This window comes from Artemia franciscana, chromosome 16, assembly GCF_032884065.1.
Source record: "Artemia franciscana chromosome 16, ASM3288406v1, whole genome shotgun sequence".
NCBI classification, from domain to species: domain Eukaryota; kingdom Metazoa; phylum Arthropoda; class Branchiopoda; order Anostraca; family Artemiidae; genus Artemia; species Artemia franciscana.
Window position 1 is genome coordinate 17,958,668 of NC_088878.1, and position 23,723 is coordinate 17,982,390.

Genomic DNA, 23,723 nt, shown 5'->3' on the forward strand with positions numbered 1-23,723 from the left:
CAAAAATATATAACTATACAGCCTACTTCCCAAAACAAATACTATACGTAAACAATGGATAAATTCGTAGCTTACAGACCTTTAAATTGTGCTGAAAGAATGTCGCGTGATCTTAAAATTTTGATCACGCGACATATATATATATATATATATATATATATATATATATATATATATATATATATATATATATATATATATATATATATAAAAGGAAGACAGGAGGAGAAGAGGAAGACTGTTTTCCTACATTAGTAATTAATATAGATCAGTACTTGAATGAGGCGTAAACCCTACTTATCCATCCATACATTTACATAGGTCAAATAGCATAGCTATACACAATCAACCATAAAGAATAATCCATGGACAGGCAGTCATGTCGTAAGTAAGTATAAGTCGTCATTTACCAAATATTGAAAACAGAAAAAAAAAGACAAATAATTTGGAGGCAACAACCCAATACAAGGGCTCATCACGAGAATACACACTTGAATATAGGGTTTCGGCACTTTAAATTCCCTACCCAGGCAAGTGGCGGGCCTACCATAAATTCCCTATGGTATCACCCCCAAAATATGTGCCTATGAAAAAACAAATGTAAAACAACCAATTAACACAAAAACAAGCTTATCATACCTTGGTTCTGGCCCTCGTGTATTTATGTTACCAATTCACAATCTATATTAATACTAAACAATTAGTGAAAAATTTTTCACTATATCAAATTTTTTCTATTGATGTAAATGCGACCTAGATAAAAATCAAGGAAATGAATGCGAAATAAGACCATTTAAAAATACAATATATGCAAAATCCTCCGGAAATCCACTGTCAAAAATTAGGGACACGCCAAACTCAGTAACAAGGAAAATCAAAGTCAACTAAAGATTTCGCTAAGTATTTCAAGAAAATTCTTACGGTATTTATTTAAAAGTTCGCTTATAATGAAAACTAATTTTTTTTAAATTGCCAAGTTAATTTATTTGCAGAAAAACCTCTTAAAATCGATTTTTGGCTTAAAGTTTACATCTATTTTTGAAATCAATATAATTACTACAAATCCTTGCATATCTAAGTGACTGTGAGTAAAATGCTGAATATGTGATATTTGAGTGTATATTACTTTCAGGGAACAGGAAGTTAATCACTTCAAAATCGAAATCATTGGTTTTAATATACATTTTAAAACCTAATTTATTATTATCAGAAACATTAATATTCAAATCTAAGAAATGATCTTCTAGACCAGTGCTATGACTAGGTTCAAGAGTACGCTCTGATGGATATTTTTTAGAAATATCAATAAATTCCTTTCAATAAAAATTTTCAATAAAAACCCCATTCCTTTTGTCAATAAAATAATTAACTAAAAGACATTATGCAAAGAATATGACATTATGAATATGAATATGACAATAAAAAGACATTATGCAAAGAATATGCAGAATAGTCTTAGTTGACACATTTTGCATGCAGGCACGCTATCCCAACCCCCCTAATTTGCAAATATATAGTCCAAATTATATATTTTTCAATGCATTATGCCACCCATAACTTCTTTTTCCAGTTTTTGTTTCCTCAAAGTTGATTCAGTTTATAGTTACACCGGTTGAAACAGCCGAGACGCATTCTGAAAATAGATAGGAGTTGATTATATAGGCTAATTTGGGCTATATATTTGCACGTCAAGGGGTGGGGGGGTTGACGGTAAAGTATAGTGAGGCTGCATGCATAATATGTTAACTATGATTGTTCTGCATATTAGGAAGGAAGAATTATTTTATTTAGACAGGAAGAATATAGTTTGGGCTATATATTTGCACATTAAGGGGGAGGGGGTGTATTATAGTGTGGCTACATGCATTAACTATGATTATTCTGCATACTATGAAGTAAGAATTGTTTGCTTCTGTCCAGGGAGCTATCTAGGCAAATACCTAACTCTCTTCTTGATTTATCTCCCTTTCTTCTCCCCCCTAAAAAATACATTCATCGTAACATTGAAGGTAATGTCTGGGTTGGACAACGTTTTCTTAATGACTGACATAAACCCCATGATTTTCACAAGGTTAGCTTTACCATTTAAAGAAACTAGTGGTACTGCCTTCGAGCAGTAACGACGTCAGCCAACCACCAACACCTTTCGATGATATTATAGTTACCTGAAGAGTGCAGGTAGAAAATTGAAGGATTTTTTATTATTTGTTAATTTACCGTTTTTTAACTTAGTGAATTTCAAAATGGGATTTTAACGGGATACTTCTGGCTGTTTTAATTCAAGTGGTAATTATATGTGTTTTCTAATATTATTCTATGACAGACTTTGATAAATGTAGCCTACAAGGATTTGTAAATAGTAGGGCTACTTATTGATGATTAAGCAAAAAATATATTAGTGATTATGAATGCAAGGAGTCTTCCCATCTTTGTCATTTCCGTTAGTCCCGTGTCCGTTGCTGTCGAAATATATTTTTCTTTCCATTGTTTTTCTTATTTATACTCCTTGTATATATATTCTTGTTGATATATTCGTCCTTTTTGGGCTTACTCAGTTTTTTTTTTATATGGCAGTAAATATAAATAAAATGATAATGATAATCATGACTATTTAATGGATTTACCTAGGCGTAACAGTGTAGTTAATGACTTCTTTTGGAACAAATCTTAAAATAGCAAAATTCTTACTTAACTACGGTCAGAAATTACTAGTCTACTCATTGGATTTTAATTAACTACAGGTTTAACTCTACCTTCTCCTAATGACTGGACGTTATCCTACAAAAAATATATAGGTATAAAGTAGAGGTTGACCACTTCTAAATGAACCATTAGTGAAATATTCACCATTAGAGTCTTTATTTAATTCTCGTTTTTCATGGTCCCTATTCTAGGAATGCATCTCCCCCCTCCCCTTCTGGATGATCCCATATACATCCCTAATAATCGATTTCTCTGTTATTTTGAATCTTGCTATACGTCATGTTTTTTTACTAAAACAGTTTTTATTTTTTTCGACTTGATGAAATCCAGTCTCACCTGGATAAAAATAGAATTCTGGATTTTAATTCTCTTTAAATGATTTAAAAATGTGAATGGCAATTGAAGGAATCAAGTACTGATGATTTTTTTCAAAGTGGCGTGATAGATTCAAGAATAATAGAAATAAATGCTTGGAATAGATAAGAAAAATAGAAATAAATGCATCAAAAAGATAAAACAAACCAACATGAGCAAAACTTCGTCCTTAACCTATGTCAAAGCTATATCCCATCATTAAGGGGAGGAGGGTGGGATGCTGCCAAACAGAAAAAAAATGGCCAAGAAGAAAAATTCCGTCTAGTGAAAATCCGGTTGGAATTACCCCCGTTTTTTGTTTTTCATCAATTTGGTATATCTTGTCACGCATGGCGAGTGTGGTCTCATTAATGTTTGCAGTCAAACTGGAAGTGACTCTGAATAACTAAACAAAAAAAAAAATAATTTCTAATTCTGAAGATTTTTTAACTTGATGTTTTTTTTGTTTTTTTTTTTAGCGTAGAAGCCTTCATCTTGACAGCATCACGAATTTTGAGCAATTGTTTGAGTAATTAATAACTGTGAATACAATAAAATGCTTATGGCCTATACCCACAGAAATTCAATAAGGCTAAAATATCAGAAACTGTGCCTAGGCTATGCAATGCATTAATTTCAATAATTAACTTGAATGCAGCCACTCAAATTTGGAAGCATTTTGCAATGAACTAACAATCATGACCTAAAACCATTATCTCATTAAAATTTTTTGCGTTGCTTCTTCTGAACTAAGTCATATAGCAACAAGGGAGTACAATACGTTTCCCTGTTCAGCAAAGAGACGTTATGTCCATCCTAGTTTTCAAACTATGCACTCCGAAGTACCTCAGAAATACCTTGGAGGATCGTTTTGAAACTTTCAGAGAGTAGTGGGGACCAAGTGGACCTCTACTATTGTACTGTTCTATCAATAATAGCAATACTATTTGCAAATATAGTATAATGGTCGCTAACATAAACAATGGTGATCCACCCTACCTCTTTAATGCGGTCAGGTGGGGCTCTAAAGACTACAAACAAATTTTCCTGATGCGTATAGTTTTTCCCTTAATTCCGCTTGCCCCTCATCAGAACTTGGTTCGAAATATAAAATGATGCCAATTTGAAAAAAAGCTATACATATATATGTATATATATATATATATATATATATATATATATATATATATATATATATATATATGTATATATATATATATATATATATATATATATATATATATATATATATATATATATATATATATATATATGTATATATATATATATATATATATATATATATATATATATATATATATATATATATATATATATATATATATATATATATATATATATTAAAATAAACCCTTAGAGGCATCTGTTCCCCTCCCTAACTAGAAAACAATCAGAGAACCCTACTGTAGAGGTTTCAAGCTCTCATTTACAAATATTTGGAAATGTGTATTTTTTGCCAAAAAAATCATATTAGGGACATGTGGTGTTTTTTTCTGTTTTCCGTAGGGATGATCATATCAAACTCAGGTTCTAGAAGATCAGGGGGTTCATTCGAGCAAAAATTAAAAGTTTAGGCTAAGTGCCCTTTTAAGTGACCAAACAAAATTAAGGGCAACTGGTCTCCTTACCCTGCCCCCTTTCCCCAAAGAAATATTGAGATACTTATTTGGCTGTTTATACCCCTGGGGATGTTATGACCCCCCAAAGCCCCCAGGCTAAGGGATGTAAGTTTTGCAATTTGTCCATTAATTACTGAAAGCATGTGCTAATAGAAAAAATACAACCATTTTTCAAAGTTGGAAGAATTTAATTATTAGTAGAATAAGAAATAAAATATATTCTAACTTAAAAAATAGTAACACTAAATCATTATTTTATAATACGAAGATTAAACAAGCAATTGCTAATCTAAAGAATGAATTTGTAATTGTGCCAGTGGATAAAGCTAATAATAATTTTGCCATAATTTGTCAGAAGCTGTATTGTGATATCTTAAAAAGGGAGTTATGCACAACTAATGTTTACGAAAAGGTAAATATAGAGGATGAGAATTTAATTGAAAAGACTGAAGAAATACTTTTTAAAAATTTTAATATTAAAATAAATGACAATGATAAAAAGTTCCCTTTCCTATATTGGACTGTAAAATTTCATAAGAATCCCCCTAAACCACGGTTTATTGCTGGAGCAGCTAAATGTCCAACCCGCATTGCTGCTACTGACCTCTCTTTAATTTTAAAGGAAATTGTAAATAAACTTAAAACCTATTGTTCTGGTATTAAAAAATTTTCGAATTTTAATCCATATTGGAGTGTTAATAATTCACTGCAGGTGATAGATTCTTTAACAATGGTTTCAGCTAAAAGAATTGAGTCTTTCGATTTTGCGACAATGTATACTAATTTATCACTTAATGTAGTGTTTGATAATTTAAAAACTGTTATCAAGAAATCTTTCCTCTTATCTAGTAAAAGGTTCTTAAAAATAGACATTTATAATAAAAAAGCTATATGGACAAATTGCTTTAATGCTACAGTTAACTTGAGATGTTACAGCTTGGATATGATTTTTGAGTTATTAGAATTTGTTTTATACAATACTTATATAAGATTTGGGGGTGATTTGTACAAGCAAATTGTGGGAATTCCCATGGGGGGGAATGCCAGCCCATTTATAGCTGACTTGTTTTTAAGTCAAGTAGAATATAAATATATGATGGATAAGAATATTCCAATTAATTTAAAACATGCTTTGTCAAATAATAAAAGATATTTAGATGATATTTTGGTCTTAAATTCTAAGGATTTCATTGATATTTCTAAAAATATATATCCATCAGAGCTTATTCTTGAGCCTAGTCATGGCACTGGTCATGAAGATCATTTCTTAGATTTAAATATTAATATTTGTGATAATAATAAATTAAGTTTTAAAATGTATAATAAAACGGATGATTTTGATTTTGAAGTGATTAGTTTCCCATTCCCTGAAAGTAATATACCCTCAAACATCACATATTCAGCGTTTTTCTCACAGTTACTTCGTTATGCAAGGATTTGTAGTAATTATATTGATTTTAAAAATAGATGTAAAATCTTAAGCCAAAAATTGATATCACGAGGTTTTTCTGCAAATAAATTAACTTGGCAATTTAAAAAATTTAGTTTTCATTATAATGAACTTTTAAATAAATATCAAAAGAATTATCTAGAAATACTTAAAGAAATTTTCAACTAATTTCGGAGGTTCGAGAAATGTTGTCGCAGCGCCATTTATTTTGAATTGTGTTTCTAATTGAGCGGATTTTCTAAAAAATTAGCCACATGGTAAAGATGAATTCTATAATTGTTTAGTTTATTCAGGTTTTTTGCAATGTGTAAATATTTGTGATTTGGTAAAATTTAGAATATTTAGTTTACCTATTGTTGCTAAAGGGAGGGATATATTAACAGGATAAGCTTGTTTTGGTTTTACTTGGTTGTTTTACATTTGCTGTTTTTTTTTTCTTTCATAGGCATGTATTTTGGGGGTGATACCTGACGCGGGGATGCCATGGATATTCTGTGGTAGCCACAACACTGTTCTGGGTAGAGAATTTAGAGTGGCGAAACCCTATATAGGCCAGTGTATTCTCCTGATGAGCCCTTATGTTGGGTGTTGCCTCTGAATTATTTGTCTATATTATTTTTTCTATTGTTTGGTAAATGACGACTTATACTTATTGACGACATGACTGCCTGTCCATGGGTTATTCTTAATGGTTGATTGTGTGTGGCTATGCTGTTTGACCTATGTGATTGTATGGATGAGTAGGGTTAAGGCCTCATTCAAGTGCTTGTCTATATTAATCACTAATTTAGGAAAACAGTCTTCCTTTTCTCCTTCTGTCTCTCTCTCTTTTTTTTGTGTGTTTGTGCTGTTGCATTGGTGATTTCTCTTTTCATGATATATATATATATATATATATATATATATATATATATATATATATATATATATATATATATATATATATATATATATATATATATATATATATATATATATATATATATATATATATATATATATATATATATATATATATATACGTATATATATATATATAGGCCTATATATATATATATATATATATATATATATATATATATATATATATATATATATATATATATATATATATATATATGTAATATATATATATATATATATATATATATATATAGGCCTATATATATATATATATATATATATATATATATATATATATATATATATATATATATATATATATATATATATATATAGGCCTATATATATATATATTTATATATATATATATATATATATATATATATATATATATATATATATATATATATATATATATATATATATATATATATATATATATATATATATATATATATATATATATATATATATATATATATATATATATATGATTCAGTAATTAAGCATAAATCTATTTGGGGAATCCACTGTACACTTTCCACCATCTAGTGCAGCCTACATCTTGGAGCCTCATTTTTCACCACAAACGGCATACTTAGACAACACGAGGCCTTTACGTGCCATGCATGATACACTTCATGCTTAATGTGGATATTTCAAGCATTCTTGGAACACAACCCTGGTATTCATAATTTTTGAAAGTAGGCAACCCCTTGGAAATAGGACTAGCCAACCATTGGCTAGAAAAGGACATCTTTAGACAGAATATACACGAAATATTCCTTTTTGAAAATATTTATATATGCAATGCTAGTTGAAACTAGGCCGATATCAATGCAAAACTTCTAATAGAGGACAGAAACAATTCGTTAATGGAATATTCGTTTTGTTCGTCCATTATTTTCGTAGGGCAACAAAACATTCTACAAAAAAAAAATTAAAAAAATCTAAATTGCTGTGGTACACCATGTTTGCTTACAAAATTATCTTCTCCCTTCAAAAATTTTGACCCCGGATGCGATTCATAATTTCTCTGGCTTTTCAATTTTTATTTAAAAGTAGGAGGCTCGTATTCGCAAATGTTTAGTTTGGGCGTATTTCTATGATTGTCCAAGAAATAAGAATTTTTTGGTTCATCAGACCCGAAATGTACCAAGGACTTTATTTTAAGTAATTTGAAAGATGTTCGAATTATGCAAAAAAAGAAGAGATGTTAGGGGGAAATCCTAACCTAGAGGTCACTACTTTTCTGCCTTATATCGTTTAAAATACAAGTTTGTTTAAATCAATTATTAAAAACCTGGTGGTCTCTTCAGGGCCTGTGGGGGCTTTTTTTAGGCGGGGAGTTAGTTCCATGCTCCGGGCCAATACTGGTTGCATCCCTATTTTTAAAGCAAAACTACAAGAAACCCTGTGTTCCTTGGTGTGGCGGATGTTACGATTTCATAATTATTTTGTTTAAGCCTTCTGGTAATAAGTCACCCCCTCTCACCTAGCCATTTCTTTAAATCGAAGCGATAAATGTCAAGTTCTTATGGTCGGTGTACTTATCATAAGTTTATGAAATGCAGATGACGCTAACAGCCATTTGTTTGTATCTCTATCACGGAGGATGAGTTGTATAAAGCATATGTTTGTTAAGAAGGGTTGTAGGTGCCCCCCCGCTGTTAATTTTCATGGCCTGGGAGGGGTGTCCGTCGCCGGAGAAATGCCCGCTTTGATCCAATTTTTCACCTTGATTCGGCCTTTGTATTATATTTGAGTCGAAAGGGGTAGCGCTGTAATTCATTTTGCCCAGGCACCACCAACCCTGGGAACGCCTCTGGCATTGCCCCCTGTTAGTGTCCATAGGGAATATCCCTATAAAAAGGCTGGTTCAACGAATCCCCCTTGAAATCTTAGGAAATGTTGACTCTTTAATTAGATTTTGATATTTAAGGCCACTCCCTGGTAAATAATCAAAGGGATGGTTATCATTTTTAAAGCATTTTTCGTATGAATATTAAACAACGCACTTCTATAGGCTTCTTACCCCTCAATGACCTACCACACCTTCTTAAAAAAAAAAAACTTCACTGTGTTGTGAAGCAAATCACTTTAGTTCAATAAAGCATTAAAATAAACACCAGAAAATAAGAGTGTTGTCACCCTGAAGCACCCTTGTGGACATTACTCACATTTTTCCCACAGAAAAATCCTCTCAGACATTTAATCCCTGCTGAAAATTTTCCCCAGACAATTTCCCTGTAACATTTTCTTCATACATAAAATTGTGCATCCAAAGAGAAAGAAAGACAAATAAAAAGAAATATGCAAATTGGTTCAGGGAAAGTTTTCCCAGAAAATTGTCTCATCACTAAAAATTCTCCCCCAGGAAATCACTCCCCCTGCAGAAAACTCCCCCGGGAAAAATGGCTGTATTTTTTCTAATAGCACATGCTTTCAGTAAACGATGGAAAAACTGCAAAACTTACATTCCTTTCTTTGGGGGTTGTGGGGGGTCATAACATCCATAGGGGCATAAAAAGCCAAATGGGTATCTCAATATTTCTTTGAGGAAAGGGGGCAGGGGAAGGGGATCAGTTGCTCTTAATTTTGTTTGGTCACTTAAAAGGGCACTTAGCCTATGCTTTTAGCTTTCTTCGAATGAATCCCCTGATCTTCTAGAACTTCTAGAACCGCCTCCTGGTGCTCGTAGAAGCTTCGGACGATCCTCATTCAATAGAAAATTGAGAGTTCTCGTGCTTTTTTTAATTTGAAAATAATTTGAGATTAACCAGCTCTTGTCCTAGAACTGTTTTTTTATATCTGTTGTTATCGCTTAGGACATCTGATTGGCATTTGGGGTCATTTGAGTTCCTATTTTGTACTTTCTCTGTTGCTGCTCAGATTCGCTTACGGGTAATTTTTTGCGGAGGGCAATTTTCCGGGGGTACGCTGGCCCCCGTTAAGAAGGCTTTAAAACAGCAAACATTTAGTCAGGGTGAGGTTGTTTTCTAGGGAGGGAGGGGACTTGGACCAGTTTCAAGTTTATGGCTTAAGACACAGTAGTTTGTCTGACCAGTGACAACCAGTCACCAGAATGACTGGTTAAAAAGTGATTTTTACTACGCGCCTTTTTTAGGCTCTAATTCCCCATCTAGTTGCAAATTCTAGAATATTTAATCGTATTTGCGGTTATTGGAAACACGCCCGAAAAGTGGAGGTTAATCCTAATAAAAAAAACAAAAAAACATTATGATAAAATAATGCTTTAGAAACCAAATTATGGAAACCTAACCCAACCCCTAATGTGCAAATACATAGCCCAAACTATACAAATCCAATACATTCTGTCTAAGTCCATTGTATTGTATCATCCATCACTTGTTTTTGTAGCTATGAAACCGGTTTTCTGAGATGTAACCTCAGTGTAATTCTTGAATGTGTCCCCAATAACCGACAAATACCTATTTACTTTGCAAACGTTTGTTTAATTATGCCTACGCTATGTATTTACCTCTGTTTGTTTAGTGCTGTTTTAAAAATTCTATTTTGAAGGTCAAAAATATTGAATTCTATATTTGGAAAGAATTGGCTCATGTTTAGCACAGATGCGAATACTGAATCGGTCTTTGCTTGAACATACAGGATGCGAACATTTAATTATCTTGAGTCAGGACTATGTAGAATTGGTCAAAATAAGGATTTTTTATTAACAAAAAATAAGTGCATTTATCTTCACTTTTTTTTAATTTCATGTTTCATCTTTTTATTTTTTCATCCCTTTCATCCCTAATATGACTGCAAGGCTTATACGGAAGCGTCAGTTAGGCAGGGGAATTGACCCCACTTTGATTTTAAAAATATCTTTTGGGGGTGTTTCCTCTGAAAAGTACCTTTTCTATGGTAGATACATTGAAAAAAATAAAAATTATTCCTCCAGATTTTGAAAATATGTTTTCCCCTTCCCCCTAAATTTCTGTGCATTGAGATCATTGCCATCTGTAAGTGACATAAAGGATGTCTAATCAGTAATTTATGATCATTCACTGTTATGGAGTGGTGCATTTTGCTATTGGGGCACAATTTTGGTGGTTGTGCTACTAACTTATTAAGTCGCTGCTTGATACTTGTTAATAATATGGAACACAAACAATAAGTGAAGTTAGGTTAATCCTAATGATACATCAGCTTCATATAACCTTTAGTGTAGATAACAATATAATTTGGGCCATATATTTGCACATTAGGAAGTGAGGGGTTAAAGTATTTGGATTGCGCCTCTAATCTAACCTAACATCCACCTCACTATGTGTAAATATATAGCCCAAATCGTAAAAGTCTAATTCATTCTATTTAAGTCCAATGCATTGTATCACCCGCCACCTGTTTTTGTAGCTATGAAACCGGTTTCCTTAGATCTAACCTAAGCGTAAGTATTAAGTGTTTCTTTATCATTAATAAATACCAGTCACTGCATTTTACGCAACGAATTTCTTTTCTTTTTTTTATCTTCAGCGTATTTTTCCTTTCTCTTTATTTCTGTTAATGATTGAGCTTTTAGTACATGCATATAAAATCAATGATCCAGACATGCTCCAACATGCCTAGAGAATCTCCCCAATGGCTTCCACGAGAATTTTCTTTTTTCTGTGGCTAATTGAGGGAAGGAAATATGAACCCGAATTGCAAAAATCAATATTATCTTCCTTCCGGGTACACTGAAGTGGGTCCAGATAGAAATTAAATGCAAATCAAACATCCCTAATGTGACTGCATGAGCGCATTTATCTTTTTTTCTTTGTTTTTAATTTCATGTTTCATCTTTTTATTTTCTATCCCTTTCATCCCTAATTTGATTGCAGGGCTTATACAGAAGCGCATTTCTCTTTTCATTTTTTTTCTTTTTTTATTTCATGTTTCATCTTTTTTTCATCCCTTTTATCCCTAATGTGACTACAGGGCTTATACGGAAGTGCATTTATCTTCACTTTTTTTTAATTTCATGTTTCATCTTTTTATTTTTTCATCCCTTTCATCCCTAATATGACTGCAAGGCTTATATGGAAGCGCATTTATCTTTTCTTTTTTTCTTTTTTTTAATTTCATGTTACATCTTTTATTTTTCATCCCTTTCATCCCTAATGCGACTGCAGGGCATATACGGAAGCGTATTTATTTTTTATTTTTTTTATTTCATGTTTCATCTTTTTTTCCCATCCCTTTCCTCCCTAACGTGACTGCAGGGCTTATACGGAAGCGTATTTATCTTTTCTTTTTTTATTTTTTTATTTCATGATTTATCTTTTTTTGTGAGTAAAGTTTATTATTTTTATTTCATGTAACTATGGTAGTCTTCTAGGGTAATACACATTTCTTGTGTAATCTTATCAGATGAAGTATGTTTCAATTTTAAGCCTACACCCTTCATACTAAGATTATAGTCGTCAAAGAGGGGAGGGGCAACCGGAGCAAGTGTCCCAGGCACCTTGGAAGGGGGACACCATGGTTGGAGGGTTGCCCCTTTGATCAAATTTTCGTTTTTATTTGGCATTTTTCTTATAATTGAGTTAATTTTTCTCCGGCTGCCACCAACCCTAGGAACGGCTCTGATTAAGATGTATCATTGTATATGGGTGAAAATCTGTTTCACCGTGAGCGTACTTTCTTAAGATCTTATGCTTCTAAATTCCGTTGACTGAGCATAAAGTTGTGTTTTCCAATTAAATCATCTAGTAATGGCTTTAAACCCCAAATGAGCTCTTACGTTAATTTTTGTAAATTTCTTGTGGTGTCATCAAGTGATTATGCACCATTTACAGCAGTAAATGGCGAATGGTTTATTTGTGCACCAGGCCCCAAAAGATAGGAATACCCTTTGTCTTAAAGGGAATTGTTAATCTATTCCTTTTTCTTTTCCTCTTGCAAATAATTATACCATTTAATTGTCAATATCATTTCTTAAAATTAAATATTCATTAGTAGTACCAAAGATTTATCACCATATGTCAAAGCACGTCGTCATAAGTCAATGCCCTCTGGAGAGAAACAGTGGAGGTAGGTTCTTCAAAGTATCTTCCCAATAGATCATTAAGGCTCTGGATGGATTCCTTAGAGTTTTATTCACCAAAATCATACCATTATAAATTGATTTTATTGAAAGTTACATATGTTGTATTCAGCATATGATTGAATGCTTTAAATAATCATGTTATTGGCCACCAAGATATTGGCCACCAAAGATAGCTCATTGGGCCTCATTTTTATGGTACTGCTTTTGATAAATGTTTAGTTTTTATCCCTGAAAGTTTATTTGACAAATTATAGATTTTTAGCAAAAGGCATCTTTCGTTTAAAGTTTTGTGGATATTGGGTGGCTGTCTTAACACTTGTATTTAGGACTAATTTTAGGAAAACTGTTTATTTTTGTCACTTTTACAGAATAAATCCAAAAATTTTACGATTTTGAGAAGGGTTGTTCACTCTCCGATTTTCCTTCAAACAATGTTCTTGATAGTGTCAGTAAATTTTTTACGTTATCAATATTTTTTCATAAACTTTATTTTAACACTATTTTAGTGGTTTCTTGACCAACTATATCCGAAGAGATAAAAAAAAGTCCCCTAACTACAACTAGTACTGCTCTTAACAACTCATTGCAGCATCAGGTCGAACTTTCTTTTCCTTTGCCCCTGCTTAGAAGCAAAAGCCCCTAAGCTAAATTTTTACCGCAAACGATTTTAGGCAATTATCTCCAAAGGGTGGAAATATTGCATACGACCTCTTGTGTGAAAGTGACAACCTGTGCTTTAGGCTATGTATAGTTTAAAAAAAAATCAAATATAAACTTTTCCTGGCGTCATTCATGATTAATCCATAAACTCCGTAACTCCAAAACTGCGTTTGTGATTTAGTCTTAAATCGTATAATTTTAATTAATTTTTAATAAGGGAAACCAAAATGATTTCTTGTGCTATAAGATAGGCTATATGGTGACATGCCTGCAGCTGCACTTTGTACCACGTCGACAAGATATTTATATTATTGGATTCACTAGGCTCACAATATTCATTTATCAAGCTAGAAATATTAAAAAATTTGAACTTTTTCTTGGAGAAGGATCTATGCTTGCTTAAGAAATAAGAAGACTGATCTTTTTTGACTTTTGACCTTTATTTACATAATAAATAAAAATATAAACTATTACAGATATAAATCACTACGCTAGAGAAAAATTTAAATTTTGCTAACGCATAACGATTAACTACCTAAGCATTCCTAAAGACATCCTAAATTAAAAATAAAAATAAAAAAAAGCTACATAAACGTTTATAGAAGCATCTTACACTAATTAAAATAACAATGAAAGAAAAAAAGACAATCGCCTTCTCTGAAATACCCCCAGGGTAAAAGCCCACATCCAAATACAACTCCCTCCACCCCAACCCCTTCAACCCGCTTCTCCCTCCAGCCCTATAACCCACTCCAACCCCCCTTCAAATAAAAAAAATAATTCCCCAACAAATACTCTTTTAATCTTTTTTTTTAAACTGTGGGAGGTCTTCGGAGGTTTTCAACGATCTTCAATTAAAAAGCAGTGCATTTTCAATCATTTAAATGTGTAAGCTAAATTTCAAAATGCAGTTCTGTAGGTGAATAGAGCTGAATTTCAGCAATGGAATGGCGGCAAAATTTTTATTTTTCCTCGTTAAATTTAAATCGTAAGGGAACAGAAAAATAAGACGGTAATAAAAATAGCACAGGGAACGTACACCTTAAGAATACGCAAAAATATGGTTTTTATATTTCTTCCACTGCACTGTACTGCTTCACTGCATTGACTGCACTGTTTGTTTTTAATTGATGTACGATCCATTTCTTTGGACATTCAGGTCTCAAAACATGAAATATGGTTTTTGCAAAGTGAAGGTTTTGGATTTTATATTATTTTATGTTGAGCGGAATCAGCTACCATATACGGTGCATAGAGACCAGTTTCATAAAATAAAAAACAAACTGATAACCAGACGTGGCACACCAATTCCAAAACCAGGTTTTTATGGCACTTGGTATTAACCAAGTGACATATAGCAGTCGCCAATTCTGTCGGTCTGTCGGTCTGTCTGTCGGTCCCGGTTTTGCTACTTTAGGCACTTCCAGGTAAGCTAGGACGATGAAATTTGGCGAGCGTATCAGGGACCAGACCAGATTAAGTTAGAAATAGTCGTTTTTCCGATTTGACCATCTGGGGGGGGGAGTGGGGGCCCGGTTAATTCGCAAAAAAATAGAAAAAATTAAGTATTTTTAACTTATCAGCGGGTGATTGGATCTTAATGAAATTTAATGTTTGGAATGATATTGTGTCTCAGAGCTCTTATTTTAAATCCCGACCGGATCTGATGACATTGGGGGGAGTTGGAGGGGGGAAATCTAAAGTCCCGGTTTTTCTACGTTAGGCACTTCCAGGTAAGCTAGGACGATGAAATTTGGCAAGCGTATCAGGGACCGGACCAGATTAAATTAGAAATAGTCGTTTTCCCGATTTGACCATCTGGGGGGAATGGGGGCCCGGTTAATTCGCAAAAAATAGAAAAAATGAAGTATTTTTAACTTACCAGCGGTTGATTGGATCTTAATGAAATTTAATGTTTGGAATGATATTGTGTCTCAGAGCTCTTATTTTAAATCCCGACCGGATCTGATGACATTGGGGGGAGTTGGAGGGGGAAAACCTAAAGTCCCGGTTTTTCTACGTTAGGCACTTCCAGGTAAGCTAGGACGATGAAATTTGGCAAGCGTATCAGGGACCGGAACAGATTAAATTGGAAATAGTCGTTTTCCCGATTTGACCATCTGGGGGGGGAGTGGAGGCCGGTTAATTCGGAAAAATAGAAAAAATGAAGTATTTTTAACTTATGAGCGGGTGATTGGATCTTAATGAAATTTGATGTTTGGAATGATATTGTGTCTCAGAGCTCTTATTTTAAATCCCGACTGGGTTTGATGACATTGGGGGGAGTTGGAGGGGGGGAAACCTAAAATCTTGGAAAACACTTATAGTGGAGGGATTGGGATGAAACTTGATGGGAAAAATAAGCGCAAGTCCCAGATATATGATTGACATAATCGGAACTGATTTGCTCTCTTTAGGGTAGTTGGGGGGGGGAGTAATTCTTAAAAATTAGAAAAATTAGGTATTTTCAACTTACGAACGGGTTATCGGATCTCAATGAAATTTGATGTTTAGAAGGATATCGTGTCTTAGAGCTCTTATTTTAAATCCCGACCGGATCTGGTGATGGGGGCGGGGAGTTGGGAGGGGGAAACCTAAAACTTGGAAAGCACTTAGAGTGGAGGGATCGGGATGAAACATGGTGGGAAAAATAAACACAAGTCCTAGATAGATAATTGACATAAACGGAACGGATCCGCTCTCTTTTGGGTAGCTGGGGGGGGGGGGTATTTCTGAAAAATAAAAAAAAAATGAGGTATTTTTAACTTACGAACGGGTGATCGGATCTCAATGAAATTTGATATTTAGAAGGATATCGTGGCTCAGAGCTCCTATTTTAAACCCGACCGGATCTGGTGACATTGGGGGGGGGAGTTGGGAGGGAGAAACCTAAAAATTGGAAAACACTTAGAGTGGAGGGATCGGGATTAAACTTGGTGGAAAAAAACACGAGTCCTAGATACATGATTGACATAACCAGAACGGATCCGCTCTCTTTGGGGTAGTTGGGGGGGGGTTAATTCTGAAAAATTAGAAAAATGAGGTATTATTAACTTACGAACGGGTGATTGGATCTCCATGAAATTTGATTTTTAGAAGGATATCGTGTCTCAAAGCTCTTAATTTAAATCCTGACCGGATCTGGTGACATTGGGGGAAGTTTGGGGTGGGGAAACCTAAAATGATGGGAAACGCTTAGATTGGAGGGATTGGGATGAAACTTGGTTGGAAAAATAAGCAGAAGTCTTGCATACGTGATTTAAATAATTGGAACGGATCCGCTCTATTGGGGGGGGTAATTCTGAAAAATAAGAAAAATGACGTATTTTTAACTTACGAAGGAGTGATCGGATCTTCATGAAATTTGATATTTAGAAGGATCTTGTGCTTTAAAGTTCTAATTTCAAATTCCAACTAGATCCTGTGACATTCGGGGGAGTTGGAGGGGGGAACCGGAATTCTTGGAAAACATGAAAATTGGAGTATTTATATCTTACGAATAGATGATCGGATCGTAATGAAATTTGATTTTTAGAAGGAATTCATGTCTCAGAGCTCTTATTTCAAATCCCGACCAGATCTTTTGACATTGTGGGGATTTGGAGGGGGAAATCTTGGAAAAACACTTGGAGTGTAGGAATCGGGATGAAGCTTGGTGGATAGAATAAACATATGTCCTTGATACGTGATTGACAGAATCGTACTGGATTCGCTCTCTTTGGGGGAGTTGGGGGGAGGGGTTTAGTGATTTGTCGAGTTCGGTGCTTTTGGACGTGATAGGGCGATGAAAATTGGTTGGCGTGTCAGGGAGCTGCACAATTTGACTTGATAAAGTCGTTTTCCCAGATTCGACCATCTGGGGGGCAAAAGGAAGAGGGAAAATTAGAAAAAATAGGTATTTATAACTTACGAGTGGGTGATCCGATCTTAATGAATTTTGATATTTAGAAGGACTTTGTGACTCAGAGCTCTTATTTTAAATCTTGACCGGCATTAAGCCTCTTATTTTCCTTTTTAAATCAATCTATTGATTCATAGAATTTTGTTAGAGCTCATACCATATGATCTCTTGGCTCTTAGCTCTTCTCGCCTCGTCACAAGTGCCATATGAGCTCTTAGCTCTTGTTCTCTTTCTGTCTCTGCGTGTTTGTTTATTTTCTCTTTTTTGTTCGTTTTTTTTTGTTTTTTGTTGTTGTTTTTTTTTTGCAGGGAGTGATTTCTAATGTTTTACAGTCTACTATCCCGTGTAGCTGTATGATATGATATTTTATGGCGGGATTCGATATGCTTTCCCTAATTAATGAATATCGATTATTTTTTTTAATAGGATTTTGATTATGTTGTTATATTTGGGTATTTGAATTACCTCTGACATTTCTTGCAGGTACGTAGGTAGGATTTATTATTAATATTATTTTTTGGGGGGCTGATAACAACAGAAAAAAGCTACTGATGATTTGAATAAAAAACTCCTATAAAGTCAGCTGAATCTAGGATTTTTGGGAAGCGGGCCCAAGTCCAATCTTCTCTCAAACGTTCCTGTCTTCGGTACTTCTGTATTAACCAGAACACACTCAAGAAGTGAAGTTAGTTTAATCATAATCAAATATAACAAGATATGATGAAAATATAAGACTTTAGTTACAAAAAAAAAATTAAGGAAACTACAAAAAAGAATTATGGAAAGCAGACCACCCAGAACACATTATATTAAATACCTAAAATAACCTAACCACCTCTATATATTAAACATTTAGTTAAAATATGCTTGCATCATAGTTTTTCTCACGAAGTCTAAGCTGATTATAACCGATTGCAGACAGACAAACCGGTTTTTGTCAGATCAAACAGAGTAAACTTCTTGAGTGTGTTCTTGATAATACACAAGTTCCCTGCCTTCTTGTGGTCCTGTCTCTTTTGCCAAATCAGATAGGCCCTTTGTTTTTTTGTAAAGATTTGTACCGAAGCAGACCTCCATAAAAAATATCCTTTTGGTGAAAATATTATTATCATCTTGGTAATTTTGAACAATTAACAATAGTTTATCACATGAAAATTAGTATGAACCCTATGCTTGTGATTACTTTCATTCAAATAGACCCCTACGCTAAGATGACAATGCATGAGAACTTAAAAAACTCGGTTTACCTTTCCCTGATTTGGAGTTAAAAAAAAAAAAATTAACTCTGTAACCCGTATAGCTGTCATTTTTTCAGACATATTTGTACAATCAAAACCCCTTGACTTTCAGCAAGAAGAAATTCCCACATTAATCTTGGAATTCTATTGATTCGAAGTTTTCCCAGGTGTAAGAATCCCCCTAGTATTATTCTCATTCATGAGCAAATCTACCTTTAGAAATACGTTATATAGTGAGGGAACAGGTGGAATGCCTTAGTATGAATTTGGTTGTTATCAAGAATGTAGCTATGGAACAGGTAGCCGTTCTATTCATTTTTACATTTTACTTCTTTTTTCACAGTTATGGGAATATTAAGGCAATTTTTTAAACATTGTTTTTACTTTTATATTACAATTAGTAGATAATTTGGAATGGAACAACCGAGTTCTCCCCCCCCCCCACCATAACCGAAAATTTTACTTCTGTTTTTTTTTATTATTATGGGTATGTGAAAGTAATTTTTTAAGCATAGGTTTAACTTTTTTTATATTGGATAATTTAGAACGGAAAAATTGGATTTTGCCCCCCCCCATAAATCAAAATATTTTATTTATTTACTAGCACTTTGTTGGGGTGGCGCGAAGCGCCACCCCAACAAACAAACAAACAACTTATTTTTATATATATAGAAGACTACTAGCTTGCCATACAATACAGAAGCACACAGAAACGGAGTACGTAGAGAAAAAGACAAAAAAGGAATAAGAGAAATAAAAAAGAGACAACACAAATATCAGAACAATTAATAAAGAACATCTATAAAATAGTGAAAAACTTTTACAGACATACAGCCTTAAATATCACTGTATAAGAAGGGGATACCGTGGATGAAAACTGATTTTGCGGTTGCGTTTTGACAGACAGAGCTATTGCTGGGTCGGCTATTTTATAATTACGGACTAATGCTGAATTTCGGGTCCAAGGGGGTAAATGAAGTAAATATTTTGCAAATATGAAATACACTGAGCAGAGTTTACGTTTATCTGTTTGTGAGAAATTTTTCCAAAATGTAGGCGTATAGAAAATGCGGTAGTGCTGTTGAATTATACAGTTTAGTGAGGATTATTCGGTTGAAACGTTTTTTTTTTTTATTTCGGACAACTGATGCATAAGACGCAGCACATTTTTTTCAAGGTGGAAAACCAGCAGCAAAGGGGTGTGCTAGGGATGGGCTAATTGGTAGATCAAGATAAACAAGTTTTTTAATTGGCTTTCCTAAAGAATGCCCCAGTTGGACTGACGGCGTGGGACCTGAATTAGCCCAGTTAGTTTTGAGTATCTACTCTCTGTCATCGCAAACTCGCTTGCGCCGATATGTAAGAATATTTATGCAAGGAATTTGCTATTTTATGCTCTATAACAATCGGCCATGTCTGCAAATTTCGCTTTTCCCTCTCCTTCACATTGCTGTTCGCGGCATTATTTTGACTTTCAGGCTTATAATGTAACAATAATTATTTATGGTTTTATCTAATCATTGGTGCTTAGGTGATTAGGGTTCAATATGTGAGGGAGGATGGTGGCTGTCAACGTGATTTCTTGTACACGATATAAAACCGTGCTCAGTCTGGTTTTGCATCCACATTCTTAAAAATATTCTATAATTCTATAAAGAAGAGTTTTATTACCGATTTGTGCCTTTATTTGTGTCTATCACCTCTTTTTCTAAGACCCAGATATCTTCCCCCAACTAGTTGGTTTAAAAGTGGATCTAGAGCTTGAACCTCTGCCCTGGTCATCCAAAACAGGTGTTTACGTCTGCCTTTCGTATCGGCAAGGGACAACAACTCTACAACAGTCAGAATTACAGGGGATTAATTTTGATGTTTCAGAATGGATTATGGAATATCAACTCTTGACATCAAGGAAGAAACAAGGATTCAAGAAAACCTTTCGTTAATGATTTATGGAAATATTGGTTTTCAGGGGGCAGGAATTTGCGGGACCCGCCTCTTATGCGTTGGCCTACTCCTCGCTCCTTTTGACATCATAATCAAAAACTTCATAGCGATTTTTAATCACTAGTTTCAATATAATGTCACAACTGAGTTATAACATTGATGTTTAACCAGGCCCCTACACTCATACATGAAAACTGTCATTGTTAAGATTTTCTTCTTTTTTTTTTTCAAGATTATGAAGTTTTTCGAGCAGTACCATATTGTCTGCACTGTTATGTTAAACCATAAAAATGAATGAGCAAAATCAATTAGTTAAATTTCACAACGCATTCGTAAGAATCCCAATATTAACAATTTGTTGATTCTCAAAGCATATTTATACCTTCAAAAAAAGCTATAAATTCTTATACTGTATGTTGCCATTTGTTTTTAGGTTTCTTTTTGCTGATTTTATCTCATATTTCAATTTTATACAAATAATTGGAATTTTCCTTTCTTGTGGAATAGGACAATTCTGCTCTCGGGTCGGATTAAGGTCCATATGAGTGCAAACTTGTTTCTGATTGGTGGATTTACCACTAACAATTCAAACATGATTTAAAATCTTTTAGTTAAGTAGTTTATGTTAGAGCCTCAGGGGTGGATCCAAGATGCTGGATGCACCTTGGGCCCCCTAAATGGCACCCTCGTTTCGTTTTTATTTTTTTCAATAAACTTGGTCAATAATTTGTGCCCTTTTCACATTCCCCCCCCCGGTTTTGCTCTAGATACGCCTTTGAACGGTTTCATGGAAAATAAATGCGAAACTACTTTACAGCGAGTTGTGTCAGCGCTGAGAAAATGCTTATAATTTAATGCGTATTGTATCATTCCATTATTGTCACGCTGTTGGGTAGATTTAATCAACCAATTATTTTTTTTTAGTTAAACCCAATAAAAAACCATCTAGATATTTTGTCAGGGTAGCTTGCTTGATAGATTTTAGCCTCTTTTCTTGTAAAAATTTTGCACTGATAGTGTAAAATTGTTGTGCTTAATTCATTCTTGATATTATCTCTTCATAATCATTTTCCCCAAAATAAAAATTGATATTGCAAAATTGGAAAATAATGTTCACCACTTAATAATAATTTTGTTGAGGAGCTAAATTTTCTCCATCAGTCAAACTAGGCGCTTTTGTCAAAATTTCTTTTTGAAATTTAAAATAAAAAAAAATTAAAAGCTGTTAAATAAAAAAAAAATTAACAGCTGTTAAATAAAAAAAAACACACAAAATTACATAAGAAATATAAGTTATTACTGGGTAATCAAGATATTCTGGAAATTTCAGGGGGTTGGGATCAAGAGCCCCTACTCCTATTTCGTTCATGGTATCATACTCGCAAAAATAGATCAAACAATTCGTGGTAACGAACTGTAAGTAAGGAGCGACCCGACTTAATAGTAACCGAAACTCTAAAAAAGGGAATTTTGATATCAGTAGATACATAAAAAAATCGGATTTTTACGTTGATTTTAAATATATAAGTTTAGTCTTATCCATCAAAAATTAAGAACCTTATTTTTGCCTTATTTTGAGAAAAGGGGAAACACCCTCTAAAAAGTCATGGAATCTTAATGAAAATTACATTTTCAGATTCAGCGTATCAGACAACCCTACTGTAGATGTTTCAAGCTTTTATCTGCAAAAATTGGAATTCTGTACTTTTTGCTAGAATAAAGATCACGGATACCTGTTTATTATTTTTTTTTCTCAGGGTGATCGTATTGACTCAGTGGTTCTAGAATGTCGCGAGAACGCTCATTAGAACAGAAATTAAATTTTCTAGTGACCTTTTTAAGTGACTGAAAAAATTGGAGGGCAACAAGGCCTCCTCCCAGGCTTATTCTTTTCCCAAAGTCACCGGGTCAAAATTTTGATATAGCCATTTTGCTTAGCATAGTCAAAAAATCTAATAAAAATGTCTCCGAGGATGACTTAATCCCCAACAGTCCCTAGGGGAAGGGATGCAAGTTGTGAACTTAACCTATTGTTTGCATATAGTATTGTTTATTAGAAAGTTATAGCCGTTTTCAGGGTCTTTTCTGGTGAGGGGTAAGGTGGGGGGCCCGGAGGATGGGAGTTATGTTGGAGGATCTTCCCATGGAGGAATCTTTCACGGGGGAAGAGAATTTTCAATGAAGGGGGCGCCGGTTTTCCCAGCATCACTTAAATAAAAATAAAACATGTTTTTCAACTGAAAGTAAGGAGCAATATTAAAACTTTAAACAAACAGAAATTATTACGTATATGAGGGGGTTCGTCTCCTCGTCAATCCTTCGCTCTTTAGGCTACGCTAAAGTATTTGAAGTACTTTCAAAAGAGCTATTTATTCTAATTAAACACCCTTTGTGATTCAGGGGTCATTCTTAAAGAATTTGGTACAAAATTTGAACTTTAGCGTATTTTTTCAATAAGAATATTAGAAAATAAATTATCATTAAAAATATAAATTTTTTTTAATTAGGGGAAAAAACCATCTAAGGTTAAATACTTCCCGCCAATTTCGCCCTTTCAATTAACGCCACTGAACGTGTCTTCTTTTTGTTTTCTTCTTTGTCAATTTTTTACGCATTAAAGAAAATACAAAAAATAACAAGGTTTTTTATCTATAGTAAAGAGTAGATTTGAAACTTAAATGAGAAGAAACCGGCTTAAATGAGAAGATGCCAAACCTTAACTGAGCATAAAAATCATGAAGAAAAAAAATGGAGATTAAAACGAACAGAAATGAAAATAAACAAGAAGGTCCATCAAAAGATGAACAAGAATGCGCAATCTAATAAAACGAAAGTTTACACACATAATAGTGATGCTGTCACACCTCGAACC

At 33.6% G+C, this 23,723-nt stretch overlaps 1 protein-coding gene across 2 annotated transcripts in view; it reads left to right on the forward strand.

The window, feature by feature from the left end:
• The first annotated feature begins 2,111 nt into the window (after nt 1-2,111).
• Nucleotides 2,112-23,723, forward strand: part of LOC136037155 (uncharacterized) — an 82,289-nt gene continuing 60,677 nt past the window's right edge. The window contains exon 1 of one of the 2 annotated variants that reach the window (XM_065719674.1): nt 2,112-2,286. The gene's annotated coding sequence lies outside the window, so the exon portion shown is untranslated. The remainder of the gene's footprint in view (nt 2,287-23,723) is intronic. The other variant, XM_065719676.1, reaches the window with a different exon arrangement.